The following is a 6,704-nucleotide window of genomic DNA, read 5'->3' on the forward strand; positions in this document are numbered from 1 at the left end:
TGGGGCGTGAGGTCTCCACAGTACATCGATGTTGTCGCCAGTGGTCGGCGGAAGGTGCACGTGCCCGTCGACCTGGGACCGGACCGCAGCGACGCACGGATGCACGCCAAGACCGTAGGATCCTACGCAGTGCCGTAGGGGACCGCCCCGCCACTTCCCAGCAAATTAGGGACACTGTTGCTCCTGGGGTATCGGCGAGGACCATTCGCAACCGTCTCCATGAAGCTGGGCTACGGTCCCGCACACCGTTGGGCCGTCTTCCGCTCACGCCCCAACATCGTGCAGCCCGCCTCCAGTGGTGTCGCGACAGGCGTGAATGGAGGGACGAATGGAGACGTGTCGTCTTCAGCGATGAGAGTCGCTTCTGCCTTGGTGCCAATGATGGTCGTATGCGTGTTTGGCGCCGTGCAGGTGAGCGCCACAATCAGGACTGCATACGACCGAGGCACACAGGGCCAACACCCGGCATCATGGTGTGGGGAGCAATCTCCTACACTGGCCGTACACCACTGGTGATCGTCGAGGGGACACTGAATAGTGCACGGTACATCCAAACCGTCATCGAACCCATCGTTCTACCATTCCTAGACCGGCAAGGGAACTTGCTGTTCCAACAGGACAATGCACGTCCGCATGTATCCCGAGCCACCCAACGTGCTCTAGAAGGTGTAAGTCAACTACCCTGGCCAGCAAGATCTCCGGATCTGTCCCCCATTGAGCATGTTTGGGACTGGATGAAGCGTCGTCTCACGCGGTCTGCACGTCCAGCACGAACGCTGGTCCAACTGAGGCGCCAGGTGGAAATGGCATGGCAAGCGGTTCCACAGGACTACATCCAGCATCTCTACGATCGTCTCCATGGGAGAATAGCAGCCTGCATTGCTGCGAAAGGTGGATATACACTGTACTAGTGCCGACATTGTGCATGCTCTGTTGCCTGTGTCTATGTGCCTGTGGTTCTGTCAGTGTGATCATGTGATGTATCTGACCCCAGGAATGTGTCAATAAAGTTTCCCCTTCCTGGGACAATGAATTCACGGTGTTCTTATTTCAATTTCCAGGAGTGTATAATACGTCGGCTAAAGTACAGGAGTTGTCTGCTGAACAGAACGACGTTTCCCTTACCAAACTGATCTCCTTCCGCATTGTATCTCAGGCACATACCCAATCCAGGAGTGGTCTATTCAGTTAAGGATCGCTCCTTACCTACTCAGTTAAAGTGAAAGTGAGAAAAGGAGGCTAGACGCACAGTCTCTTGTCCAGAAAGCTGATCAGTGGCTGGCGAATTAGGTGTGAACTGTCAGTGGATTCCTCAATGTGAAAGACGTAGTGACTGTTGTGAAGTGACTTTTTCTTCTTCGTTCCATCTTAATGCTACTATTGACAAGTGTGCTCTACTCACGTGAAAAGATACTTGGAAAGTTACGCAATGAAATATATTACTAATCCATGAGGTAATCTCGAAACAAGTGGAGAAGGATGCATGTAACTGGGGGGTTCTGTTTGTATAAACAAATTCTCAAAAATTAATATGAAATGCAAAGTAAACATCACTGTCATATGAAAACTGTTGATACACAAAAATTTGTGGACCTCATTATGATGGAATACGGAGGGCAATATGTTAACGGTAAACACGAGCGCTTTCCATCAACAAACATTGCCATGTATGTTGGTGTACGAACGCATAAAAAAATTAATATAGGGCTCGGGTAGTGCAGCGAATATTGTAAATGGATGGCGTCTTCTGAACGATGTTTTACAAGACTTCCTCTGTGTGACGACGATTTTATTAATTAAGTTTATCATTAAGATCTCACAAATACCATCCTTTGATAGTAAAATTACTCTTTTAGACTCTCCCACCTTTTTTAAATCATTTGCAGTTATATATTTTTAAATTAACCTTTACATACTCACTTATTTGGTCACTGCAATTAAAATGTATAAATAACGATTATTTGGTACTGATTCTTGCGGGCCGCCCTGTCTTAATCCACAGGACTGGGTTGAATGTAATTTTCACAGGGCGCCAGAGGAGGAGAAGATATTCCCGTATACTCATCAAACGGGACACACTATGATGTCGTTTCATGCAATCCGTAATGTTACATATGGCATTGATAAAACACGCCCCAGGTTTTCGCATTAGTCCTATAGATAAAACGAACAGGACCTTTTCGTAGGGAATATAATACAGTTACATTATTTACTTGATACGTTTTCGCTAAAGGCCGTAGTTTTCGTGTTCTTCAAGAAAAACGTACAAAAGTGATCTTCGAACACCTCCACTCCCACAGTCAGCCCCTAGCCATGTTGTTCATGACACTCCCTCATGTTACTATACAAACATTTGCGACTGCGCGAATTATTCCCCACATTTGACCTCTTTTGGTCTTCACTGACATTATTATTACGCCACCGGCATAATGGAGCTCTTACAAATTGTAAAATTGACGTTCGAGCAAATTTTACCTGACGATTTTGTGAATGTTAACAGCATAAAAAAACAATTACATCGTTGTATTCGACAGACCTTCTGACTATGAAACTATGCTTGTAAGAGTTAAGTTTGGATCGAATTGTCAACGTAGTTACTTTTAGCGTAAGATTTAGAAAAGTCGTTTTTCTTCTATTACCGTCACGGGCATGGTTAAATTAATAACGGTAACGCTATAGCCGACTATGCTGGTGGTGTAATAGCCAAATCAATAAAGAGCCGAGCGGAGTGGCCGTGCGGTTTGAGGTGTCATGTCATGGACCGACCGGCGTCTCCCGCCGGAGGTTCGAGTCCTCCCTCGGGCATGAGTGTGTGTGTGTGTTGTTCTTAGCATAAGCTAGCTTAAGTGGTGTGTAAGTCTAGGGACCGATGACATAAGCAGTTTGGTCCCTTAGGAATTCACATACATTTGAACATTTTTGAATAGAGACCAAGAAAGGTCGAACATTGGGAATAGTTCGCGTAGTCGGAAATTTTTATACGGTGGTAGGAGGGAGTGCCACCCACAACATACCAGAAATCCTGACTGCTGAGGGATGAGTGCTGGCGTGGATGTCCGTTTTAAGGTCATCTTTGTACGTTAAGTTCCTGCAAAAAGGTCCTCTTCTTTTTTTCTGTAAAACTAACAGTTCGCAAGTACCGAGCGAGATAATATGAAAACCTCTTGTGTGAGTTTTGAAGGGCAGGTATAACACTGGGGACTGCATTAAACTACATCAGTACAGGTAGCTGAGTCACCCAGCATCAGTGTTTCTCAAACTTGGTTTGTGACGAATTATTTACTCCTGCTCTCGAAGAGAAAGGTATAAATTTTCTAAAGAGCAACTGCAATCAGTTTTAGACAACCTCTTATGGAAACAAAATCAACGATGTGGTACCGTCGTAATATTTCTGAACCTGGTACAGATAGTCCTTTAATTTCTGATGGGTGAAAGTACCACACACACGTACATTAATTTAACAAACTACCTCCTTGCAGTTTTCGATACTTATGTGCCTTTTTTCCAGTTAATAAAAATCAAATAAGTATATTCTTTGCCTTTTTGCAAGAATGGCTTGCAAATAGTCGTCTTAGCAAGCAGATCACGAAGTGCTCGAGATACTACAAATGTTAATTTTAAACACTAATTATCGTTTTTCTTCTGCCTCCGCAATTATAATTCACCAGCCACCTTCCAATACGTGGCGGAGAATTCAACTGACACCTCTATCATTTTCATCGTCTCGTATTTCATTGTTGGATGTGATGTAGGAACAACAACAATTTTCTTGTCCAGGTCATTACGCGATATGTACTTGGGAAGGAGTAAAATGTTGTCTTACTCTTTTTGGGTCGTACGCTCGTGGAGCAGAAAAACTTTCAGTGGTGCACAAAGCCTCTCTTACAGCGGAGCTGTACGAACACTTCCGTAACGCGGCAGAGATTCCTACTTGAGTCAGTGACGAAACGTGTCGCCCTTTGTTGGATCTCTACCTGTGGCCCAGACTGACGAACAGTACGCAAGATCTGCCTAAGGATGTGTGAAGAAAGCAGACTGCAGTCATACGAGCAGAAGGAATTGATAGGGAACCAGTAATTGAGAAGGTAGTGAGACATATGCCGTGGCGCGCGCAGCCAAACAAACGCAACGGTCGGCTACGGCGGCAGAGTTAAGCGGCGCCTGCTACTTAGTGCCGGTGCGTTCTGCCACCCGTAATATAGCAAATAGACGATATGAAGCCTTAGACGCTACGCCGTGTGAGGTACTGGGGCGATCTAAGAGGAAAGGGGAACAAAATGCTAGGAATGGGGGTAAGAAGCAGACAGCTTCAGTAGAGATAGATGCTTGTGAGAAGCGGTCTCTGGTAGACGCAGAGTGTTAGGTTGAAGTTTCTGGGCTGCAAGGCTCTGTTGATTTTATATTCAGACGTGGGTCTCAGTTGGTAGACCGAAGAACGACAGATAGTCATCGTCTTTTGTGCAAGGACTTTAACAAGGAGGTACATCAGCTGGGAAGATAAATTTGTGCTAAGATTCGGAATGAAATTTAGTGTTAATGATTACCTCCGAATGCATATTCACCTTCTCCTCCTCACATCTCCTACACCTATAACAGCGAATTTACGTCAGACAAACAAGTCTCGCTCTCAGTTCGGTGAACAGACTGAATTGCCTGTAGCACGAACCACTGTCAAATGGTTCAAATGGCTCTGAGCACTATGGGACTCAACATCTTAGGTCATAAGTCCCCTAGAACTTGGAACTACTTAAACCTAACTAATCTAAGGACATCACACACACCCATGCCCGAGGCAGGATTCGAACCTGCGACCGTAGCAGTCCCGCGGTTCCGTACTGCAGCGCCAGAACCGCACGGCCACCGCGGCCGGCGAAGCACTGTCAATCAATCCCAGACAAAACCCACGCACGATACGGAACAGAGCTTACGTAACCAAGGGGGATGAAATGTTTGCTATTTCAAGAGGCACCGTATCGAAGAGCTACGCCGCGTACAGGGAAAGTGGATAAACATCATGTGCTGGCTGGCTGATCAAGTACACCTCATGGTATAATGTTTGTTCCCCAGGGGTGATGCTGCATTCCAAGAAGACAGGGCCGCTGTCGGCAGAAACTGCGTCGTCCATGCCTGTTTCTGCAAGCACGAGCACGAGAATGAGTTGTTGCCTCTGCTCTGGGTCAAAAAATGGTTCAAATGGCTCTGAGCACTATGGGACTTAACAGCTGAGGTCATCAGTCCCCTAGAACTTAGAACTACTTAAAACTAACTAACTTAAGGACATCACACACGTCCATGCCCGAGGCAGAATTCGAACATGCGACCGTAACAGTCGCGCAGTTCCAGAATGAAGCGCCTAGAACCGCTCGGCCACCGACGCCGGCCCTCTGCCCTTGCCACCAGTCACCAGATTATATTGTTACTGAGCCTGTGTGGTCTACTTGGCAGAGAAAGCTTGGTATCTCGTATCGATACCACTTCGTGGCGTATCAAGGTTGTTAATGGAATGGCAAGTTTCTGTCTGATGCTGACAATGTTGACACGGGAAGTGGGGACCCAGTACTGCATGCCTGTTGAGCCATAAATCCAGTGGCTCTGTACTATGAGCGTCCTCTACCGCAACATTATAGGACAGCTGGCGTCAGCCGCTCAGCCCACTTGCGCTTGGAACCTCATCGCATTGACACCACCGTTTGTGCTAGTACAGTGAGTCTTTTCTTATTGACGTTCTAGTAACTGGAATCTGTTTCTTGCTGCTTATTTGTAGTGTTTCTTCATATGTCTGGAGTAATAAAAGCACTCCGTCTTCAGGCCACAAGTGGCCCATCGGGACCATCCGACCGCCGTGTCATCCTCAGATGAGGATGCGGATAGGAGGGGCGTGTGGTCAGCACACCGCTCTCCCGGTCGTTATGATGGTTTTCAAATGGTTCAAATGGCTCTGAGCACTATGGGACTCAACTTCTCAGGTCATTAGTCCCCTAGAACTTAGACCTAGTTAAACCTAACTAACCTAAGGACATCACACACATCCATGCTCGAGGCAGGATTCGAACCTGCGACCGTAGCGGTCTCGCGGTTCCAGACTGCAGCGCCTAGAACCGCACAGCCACTTCGGCCGGCTATGATGGTTTTCGTTGACCGGAGCCGCTACTATTCGGTCGAGTAGCTCCTCAATTGGCATCACGAGGCTGAGTACAGCCCGAAAAATGGCAATAGCTCATGGCGGCCCGGATGGTCACCCATCCAAGTGCCGACCACGCCCGACAGCGCTTAACTTCGGTGATCTGATGGGAACCGGTGTTTCCACTGCGGCAAGGCCGTTGCCTGTGGAGTAATACCATCAATTAAATCTTCTGTTTAGTATGTGAACTTGTTCGCTAATCATTTCTGCTGCTGTCTAGCTTTCTTACGACGACAGCTGCCACACCACTCTGTAACCCAGCTCTCCTCACTTTTGTGTATGACGTATACAAAGTCATATACAACAACCTGGCGACAAGTATTAGAACCTACATGTGGCTGTCATCTTGTTTCCTTCTTCTTGTTCTGTCGTCTTTGATTGGTTTTGCTATTATTGCTTACCCAGTGTATGCCTTGCTTGTGCTCTTTATGTTCTAGTTTTCGCAGTTGCTGCTTTTGCACTCCTTCTCGATTTCTACGAGCTGTTTTTGCTTTCTCTGTACTTTTCATTGTTTGTCTTTTGC

At 46.7% G+C, this 6,704-nt stretch overlaps 1 pseudogene; it reads right to left on the bottom strand.

Annotated features, from left to right (window-relative positions):
- Positions 1–6,207: 6,207 nt before the first annotated feature.
- Positions 6,208–6,325, bottom strand: LOC124623366 (annotated as a pseudogene).
- Positions 6,326–6,704: the final 379 nt, after the last annotated feature.

This window comes from Schistocerca americana, chromosome 7 (assembly GCF_021461395.2).
Source record: "Schistocerca americana isolate TAMUIC-IGC-003095 chromosome 7, iqSchAmer2.1, whole genome shotgun sequence".
NCBI classification, from domain to species: Eukaryota; Metazoa; Arthropoda; class Insecta; order Orthoptera; family Acrididae; genus Schistocerca; species Schistocerca americana.